General features: G+C 36.0%; 1 pseudogene; it reads right to left on the bottom strand.

Moving 5' to 3' along the window:
• Positions 1-1,081: 1,081 nt before the first annotated feature.
• LOC141441452 (uncharacterized) lies at positions 1,082-4,857 on the bottom strand (annotated as a pseudogene).
• Positions 4,858-9,445: the final 4,588 nt, after the last annotated feature.

The raw sequence follows: 9,445 nt of genomic DNA, 5'->3' as shown, positions 1-9,445 counted from the left end.
GCGGCATGCGAGTTTTCGCGGCTTGAGCGGCTAAAGTTTGAAGTTAGATAACTCTGGAACTAATAGTCCGATTTCGAAAATTCAAAAAGGTATATCATCCATTCATCATATAGAATAGATTGGTACAACTTTTGAACGATTTGGGGTAGTTGTACTGATCCTCATTGGTATTAAGATGCTATTGTCTGTTACTTTTTATACGCATAAGGTAAAATATTCACCAGACTGACCTAATAACAGGTAGGTAGCTACTTGGTACCAGTTCTTCTAATAAGGTTCTCTTGTTACATTTGCTACCTTATTGTACTGCACTATGACTGCAACTATTGCAGCTATAGTAAAATAGTGCTGAAATCTTTACTTGCCATGTAACCTGCGATTACTATTTGACTGCTTGCAATGCGGTTTCTTTACATTTTGTCGTTAAACTTTGTCACATTTTATTTTGAGTATGTTTAAGAAATGAAGAATTTGAAATACATAAATAGGCATCAAAAATGTGTTATTAAATATGTAACTAAAGTTAAGACAATATTTTGTGACACACAAATGACACAAATATTGTCTTAACTTTAGTTATATATTTAATAACACATTTATTTCTATGTCGATGGTGCGAAATAACTAGATAGGATGATTAAACATGAATAGTGAGACTCCTAATCAATATATTAACTTCAGTTTTGTATTAGTATTAGATTTCTGTGTTTTTTGTTTTGTTTATTATGACAAAATCTTTGTTACATTTTCATTCCGATTTTGTTTAATCGTTTATAATAAATAAGCTTCATTTTTTAACATTGTGTGTTTACTTAAGTTTCCTTTTATAATCTTTATTTGTAGAGGATGTTAAGTTTTCTTTTTTAATATTTTTTAGTAGAGGATGATTTTGCATGAAGAGGCATAAGGAGATTTTATTGATATTATAATGAAACTAGATACTCATGATTGAGACTGACTTGTTAAAAAAAATATTTTTTTATGTCATGTTGCATTTAAAAGATTTTGATTCAATAAAACAACATAAATACAATAATAGTTTGTTTTATTTTATACCTTTAAACTTGTATTTTATAGAGTATGTAACAAGGGAAAAAAAAATATCTCTGACTTATATGTAATACTTACAAGTTTACATTTTACATTTTGTACTCTACATATTACATCAGATTTTTCAATAGCAGCACAATCACATTCATAAATATTCAAAAAAGAAGATCTAATCGGTTTATCAAAAACATCATGGAGGTGATCAATACGATACCCTTTTATTTCAATTTCTGGCTCAGTGTTGTCTTTCAGCGTGAGGGATTTGATTTCTATTACATGGTTTTCTTCAGTAAGAAACCACTTATCATTATCGTTTGATGATAAAATATAATTTTCTAGGTGCAACACAATTAGACCGTTTCGCTATTTTTTTTTTTATTAATGGGTAGTCTGCAATTTCTTCCCTAAGGTGTTCTGTTTCAATTGATTGTTTCTCAATTATTCTATTTGCTACTTGCTGTAGTGTTTTATTGCCTTGTCGAATGGTTCTTTTTATAGCAAAAAGTTGATTTTCAAACGGATATGCGTTAAACTTTTGTAGAATTCCAAATTTTTTTTACTTCTTCAACGATATGTATTTAATTGTGTATGTAACTAGACACATAGTCTCGCCCATAGAAGGTTTTAAAACTTTCTGTAAAATCTTTCAACATTATTTCAGCAATCCGTAAAAATGGAAAATGCTTTTCATTTGAGCAAATCGTTATAGCACAAAACAAGTTCAAAAAATGATGATATGGTTCGGGTTTGAGCACGTGTTGCAAAATTACGACACTTAAATAATAGAAGAAGGTTCGGTACTCGGAACCTTTCCAGTGCGCTACAACATCTACAGATCTTATTTTTCTGTGTATCTCCTTAGGCATTCGACAATTCAATAAAAAAACTATTGACAATATCAGTATCTCGAGAGCTCCATTTGGTAAGATACTTTCCCAACTTTCCATCACGCCACCCGATTAACAATCGCTTCATTAAACCAAGGTCTATTAGGTGTAATGAGTCGGCAACGGGAAAATCCTCTACCATATCAATGTTCAGCTTCAATAATGGAGAGTCATGTTTGTGGTGTCCTTTATACTTTTTAGCACGAAAGTCTACATCGTTTCTTTTAGGACAATCTGTATTAGGAAAAAATACAGTGTTTGACTTATGGGAGTATTCGCCGATCACTGTACATTTAAGGCAGCCATGTTTTCCATTGAAATTTGTGACACCTGTAAAACAAATATTTTTATAATGGAAGTTATCATAAACTGTACATAATATTATGGTTAAATATAAAATAAATCCAAAACTTACCTTTTATCAAGGCCCTTGCTGGTGAATCACATATAAAAGCTCTTATTTTGACTTTGATTGTAGTTTCAGTTCCAGCTACTATTGTGACCAATCCATCTCTTTCTATTTCCTTCATTTCTGTTACAAAAGGCCCCAAATATGCATTCAGATCTGTGGGTTTTCCATCTCCCGCATAAATTCCTTAAAATAAAAAAGAAATATTGCTATTTACATAAATATAACTAAGCTGTTACAGTATTTAAAAACAGTATAAGTATAGTATTTACCAATCACAAATGGAGGAATGTGGGATAATTCAAAGATGTTGCATAAAATTGGCCAGAGTTGATGTCTTGAACTATTGTAAACTGGTAACCCATCTATGTTTATATTTAATGAAATCGTTTCAAATTCAGTCGTTGAAATATTCAAATTTATTCGTTGTAGTATATTTTTCAAACATTTAATCAATCCGTTGTGCCAATATTGTCCTGGGTCTGAAGTTTGTATAACCACAGTTCTTTGTTGGTATGTAATAAGGTCCGTGCATCGTTTGGTAAAACATTACATAATCTTTTATTTACAATAGCAGATAGTTCATTCAGGGCTCGGTGAGGTATATTAAATTTTATGGCCCAACTTTTTATACCATCAACCAATTCACAATTTTGTTCATATTCAGTGATTTCTTCGGAATCGAAATCGTAGTTTTCTAGAAAAATTTCAAATTCTTCGCTTTCAGAATCGTGAGTTAATGCTAAAGAATTATTTAATGCTTCGCTTTCTGATTCATGCCCTATGGGTAAAAAATTATTTGTCACTGCGGAACCCTCATTTACTTCACCTACATTCGCACTTGATACGCTAGATTTTCCTTCTGATACCGATGTTGTTATTCCTGAAGAACCTGGCTTCACTGATACTTTACACCTTTTTGCCACTTTTCTTTTGAATCCACCACTTCTTTTAAATCGTTTCCAATCGCTTAAATCCATAATAAACTGTTAATAAACAATTTTCTCAGGACAAATTGGAATTAGAAAATAATTAGTTGAACAAAATGGCTGATGTTTACTAATAATGTGATTGATCAAGTAGCTTATACGGTTGTTTGATTTTATAACTTCCTTAATAAAGTACTATTGTATTTCAAAGAGTCTTGAATAAGACAGTAACGAGACAAACTCATAATTATCTTAGCTAAGAGTGTTATTAGAGCTTCTTTTCTTACAAAATGCTACTATAAGATTTCAAGACTATTTTATCTTTCTGAAGACAATTATAGGATACATATTCTTATTAGTTGTTTATAAGATAATCTAGTAGTCAACTATAAGACTGAGTAATAAAAACAAATTCTCTTGAGAATATATACTCTTGTGAAATGCTATTATAAGTAAAAAAGTCCTGTAACTGTTTTGTAAGTAATCATATAGCAGACTATAAGACTGAGATATAAATCCTAATGCTCTTGAGTGTATTAGATCTTATCTTATACCATTATAAGATACACAGTCTGCACCAAAGCCTTAATAAGAACATTATTAGCAGAAGTAGACTTATAATCTTTCGTTATAGGATTAGTTTGCTTGTTGGGAAGTTACCGAAAGTTTCCTCGTTTTGTATGGGGAATATTACCAAATGGAAACATTCCCCATACAAAAGGCGGAAACTTTCGAAAACGTGCCCATCATCATTTCTCACTCACACCGCTAAATTTGCCTGTTTTATACTGTTGATTGCTTTTTTTCCTTTTTATTATGCTTGCTTTTTTTTGCACCCTCACAGCATAAAATACCTGGACGCAATGACAAAATTTTGGCAATTGTGCCACTAAGGAGTGCTTCTTCAGACGGAGGCGAGAACTCTGAAAGTGACAAAGATGAACTGCAGTCATCTGACTCCGGTAGTTCATCTCCAGCACCATCAATTAGTTCATCCCTTATGAATTTAAGCATAGACAGCTTACATGACGACGCAGGAGTTAATCTTTGTGATAATGACAAAATAACTAACAAATTTTGCAATCACCCTCTTGATAATATTACATCAGCAGGTGGGATTGAGAGTGAAAAAAATGCTGTCAATGAAAATGTTAGTGTTGGGAATATTACCAAACCGGCGGGCGACCAAGGGGGTGAGACGCAGCGCGGGGAAGCGGACGCACTTGATATTACTCTTCTTCTCTTCGCCGTTCGCTGCTAACGTGCGCGTGTGTGTGTCATACAGATTGTAACCTTTTTTTTATTAAATTCGTTGAAATCAATCAAGAACGTTTTTTACATCACTAATCCAACAACAAGCGCATCAAGCTTTTAAACTCAAGATAATTTGACGCCATAGTCTACAGTTAGTCTGATACAAGAAAAACCTCCAAATATAATGGACGAAACTATGGAAAGTTCGGAACAAGCGCAAGGGTTTGACTACACAAATCATGACAATACATTTCCGTTATCTCCTATTATTGCAGAGGTGTATCCAAATAATGCTAAAGATCCAGATTATTTGATGATCCCATCTATATCTTCGCTGCCTTCAGTTGGGCCTTCAACACCGGAAACAGCTTTTGTCCCAAAACCAAGAAGACTTAATCGTCAACTATCTTCCTCTAAACAGTCTGAACATACTGATACTGAAAATTTGAATTCTCCGAATCAAATGAACGCTCGCCGTAAAATACCCGCAAAAAAATCATTGCCATCTTCAAATTCATCACCATCAGTACGTTCTGGTTCATCAAGGCCTATTCTTCAAGCAAAGCGTAAGACAAGATCAAAGAGCCAAAAACCTGTTACTGCCAAAAAAGTAAAGGAAGATCCATCAATTTAACAGAAGACGAACTATGAGACTTTCTGGCTATTCTCATAATTATGGGAATAGTTCAAATGCCATCATACACCGATTACTGGAGCAAAAAGTTACGATTTAGTATGGTTGCAGACGTCATGACATTAAAGCGATTCCAAAAAATTAGACGATACATTCACTTTGCCGACAATACCGTGGATACTTCCGACAGGTACGTACTCGTATTTATTTCTAGATACACAAACCTTTATTTCAGTACTTATATTTTATTTACTCCAATTTCATTTTCCATATTTATTGGATTTCATTTCAGGTACCACAAAATGCGGCCTTTTTTGGAAAAAATACGCAAAAACTGTTTAGCCCAAGAACGTGAAACTAAGTTCAGCATTGACGAGATGATGATACCCTATAAGGGAAAAAAAGCAGGAAACCGTCGACAATACATGAAGGACAAACCTACCAAGTGGGGTTTTAAAAATTATGTTCGAGCTGGAGTTTCAGGCATGATTTATGATTTCATTCTTTACGGAGCTGAAGACACGTTTCGAGGTTATACATTTACAGAAAAGGAAGCTTCTGTTGGATTTGGAGCACAAATCGTGCTTGCTTTATGTAAAAGTATAAAGAAAAAACCAGCCACCGTGTACTGCGATAATTTTTTTTCATCGCCGGAACTAATGTTTATCCTGCGACATGATTATGGAATCTTTGGATTAGGGACAATCAGAAGTAATAGGCTAAGGGGTGCTGAAAAACTGTTACCAGGCGATAAAGATATGAAAAAGAAACCTCGAGGAAATTATGCACAGGTAGTATCAGATCAAAAGCTTGCTATTGTCAAATGGTACGATAATAAGTATCAAGAACAGGTGAGAAGACGAGACGTCACTCCTTTATAAAAATCTCGTATCTCATAATGTCGCAAGCAAAAACGTCATAAGTATGTATACATACTTATGACACTTCCACCACCACCAACACCACCATCTCAGCCTATTTACGTCCCACTGCTGGGCGCAGGCCTCCCCTCGGAACGAGAGGGTTTTTGGGCTATAGTTCCCACGCGGGCCCAGTGCGGATTGGGAACTTCACATACACCATTGAATTACTTCGCAGGTGTGTGCAGGTTTCCTCGCGACGTTTTCCGTCACCGAAAAGCACATGATAAATTACAAATGCAATTTCGTACACACATTCCGAAAAACTCAAAGGTAAGTACTTTGACACTTACAGCGTCTTATTCTAAGGTAGTATAAGATACAACATTTTTAAAAAGTAGTGATAAGTTATATCTTACCGTAAGGCTATAGCCAGTCTTTGAGCAGAGTTAATTGATTCTCGATACGTAGTATCCTGTTTTTGTATTCTACTCTTAATCATTTCATGTATGATGTTAAAATGTGGTCTTGTTAATCGGTAGTAATTTTCAAATTTTTCTTCACTTAATGTTGACCACAATGTATTAAATTCTCCATGGGCATTTCTGTATCGAATATGATATTATCAATCCAAAAACGATGTCTCCGTTTTGCAGTCAATGCACATAATAATAAATCATCACATTCACTCTCGTAATCGTCTTCGGAAGAACTGTCTGACGATAGCGCAAACTCCATTTTAGAGTAATAAAAACAGAAATATACGTGGTATCGCTTCTACAGAATGTTTCGAACTGAGTGAGCGTGCCCGTGCCCGTGAGTTGCAATGGAAAGGCGCGTCGCACCCCCCTTGCATGCGTGGACGTGGCCCGCAGTGGGGAATATGGATACACGCAGCAGACCAATGTACCCACGTGGACCACACGTTTTACGTGTGCGTGCATTGGTTGCTGTGAAAATGTTGACACACGTGGCTAGACATATGGACCCACGTGGGTGGCGTGTAAAGAGTGTCCGTGCGTAGCGTGCACAGCAGTGGATTTCCGGTTTAAGGGCCCGGCTACATGTCCACGTTACGGCGTCGTCAACGTAAAACGGTACGGCGCACGACGCGGTACGGTGCCGCGACATGGAGATATACGGCGTCGTGAACGTACAACGTGTCGTGCGTCGTACGATCAGTCTTCAAATCGACATGGGTATAATTATAAGTGATTGCCGCAGATAGTCGGGCTCTCAGATTATAGCGCTTGGTTATAACCGTTATTAGTCACAGCGCCGTCTCAGTTCAAAGTCGTGGAGGTTTAGCCTTCATTAGCTCTCCACTCCTTCATTAGCGGCCTCGGCGCTCAAAATAAATGGTGCAACTGTTCACTATTTAGAATATCAGTCTCAAGTTTGAAAGTTATTGGAATAACTAATCACCCTGGTAGATTGACTTATTATGTATAATGATTCCTATTTTCAGATTATGTGATTCTAGAATTCGATTTTAAAAGACGAATTACCATTACATATTAAGTGCCGTATTTATTTATACAGATATTAGAAGCAACAAAGTCCCACGGCGAATGGCTGAAGTAGAAAGGTTTTGGTTTGATGCAACCGGGCTTTGTCTGAGGCCAACACGTGGGCGGCTCTGGGGGTGTTGTATGACACCGTGGTCGCTTCGTTCTGCACTGGGGGGGACTAACCTGCTAGGTTTCTCACCAAAAGTGCTCAAGGCAGGTCAGATGCATTGGTCAGATAAATCGATCGACATACTGATAACGAATACTATAAGAATAGAGTGCAGTATTGTGGAAGGGTCAATCATTAACAATCAACCTTGCCACGTGATTCATGAGTTCTCACCCTCTGTCTCGCCGGGTTATCAAATAATCGAGTGTCCTTCAAACGTCATATACCTACCGCTGAAAAAAACCAATAGCATACAAAACATTGAGGTGCGCGTAGTGAACGAGCACGGTAATTTGGTCAATTTTAGGGGTGAAAACGTATCGTTGCGGCTCCACATCAGGAGGCAGATGAAATGATTATCTATAAAAATGGGGGTGTATAAAATTTTTAATTTTTCATGAATTTCATGACGAATCCAATGACGTATCATTTATCAAAATCGGTTCAGCCGTTAAGTAGTTACGAGAGGACATAGGAATAGACATACAAACATACATACGGGTCAAACACATAACCCTCCTTCTTCGCAGTCGGGTAAAAAGCCAAATTTTGTGCACTGAGGATTCTTTTCTGACCATGTGTTTCGCTCGTGTGTGATTTTTTACTAATTGCAACAGATTTGGGTACATAAACATTAACAGAAACACATTAATGAACATATCGCTCAGTTGCACATTGTATTACACTGTAATATAATGTGCAATTAAGAGCCATGCTTGAGTTGACAAACTTGGGGTGTTCGGTGTTTGTAAGGTGTGTTTTTTCGAATTCCAGATTAAACTGCATGGTGAAACTAAAAAAATCATATTCAAAAAGCACTGCTGCAAAGAAATCTTCCACACTTGATTTTTTTGGTACAGCGGGCTTATCCTCTGCTTCTTCTTCTAACAATGATGGTGATCAAATAACAGCAAGTGAATTGACATGATGAGAGTATCAAAAAATCGAAGATATTCAATAAAATAAAACATAAAAATACTGCAATCGGCCATTTAATGGTAATGTTTCAACACACAGCCTAATTTAGTGCCAGCTAATATTTCCAAATACAAAAGAAATTGATCGAACAGCTGTTACGCCGAGGGAGGTCACCTCACCATAAATTATGGTATAAAAGCATCAGGCTTATTAAACAAATTAAGTTTATTGACACAAATGGCAAAAATGTACAAGAGCTTACATTATCCAGTTGGATTAAAACTTTAGAAGACATTGTATCCTTAAAAAAGGACCTGCAAAAAATTGGCATGAGCCCCATTCTAATGCGTAATAGACAGCAGTAATGTTTCAACACAGCCTAATTTAACGCCAGCTAATTTTTTCAAACACAGAAAAGTAATTTATCAAACAGCTGTTACGCCGAGGTCAACTCACAATAAATTATGGTATAAAAGCATCAGGCTTATTAAACAAATGGCAAAAATGTACAAGTGCCTACATTATCCAGTTGGATTAAAACTTTAGAAGGCTTTGAATCCTTAAAAAAGGACCTGCAAAAAATTGGCATGAGCCCATTCTAATGCGTTATAGAAACCAGGACTCCTTATGCCATTAGGACTCACGGCCAAAGCAATATCATGCCAAATGCGGCAGCGTTTACAGCGGCTTACAAAACGTTCAGGATAAATAATATAACCTCATTAAGATCTCATAGCATTCTGTCGGTGCCAATTGCGAAAAGGATGAGAGCAGCTGCCTGCAAAATTTGACTTATTTCTTCGAAGATACGACAAATATGGCGG

The sequence above is a fragment of the Choristoneura fumiferana genome, chromosome 24 (assembly GCF_025370935.1).
Source record: "Choristoneura fumiferana chromosome 24, NRCan_CFum_1, whole genome shotgun sequence".
NCBI lineage: Eukaryota > Metazoa > Arthropoda > Insecta > Lepidoptera > Tortricidae > Choristoneura > Choristoneura fumiferana.
The sequence above is the reverse complement of the archived record's forward strand: the minus strand, read 5'-3'. Positions and strand labels throughout refer to the sequence as shown.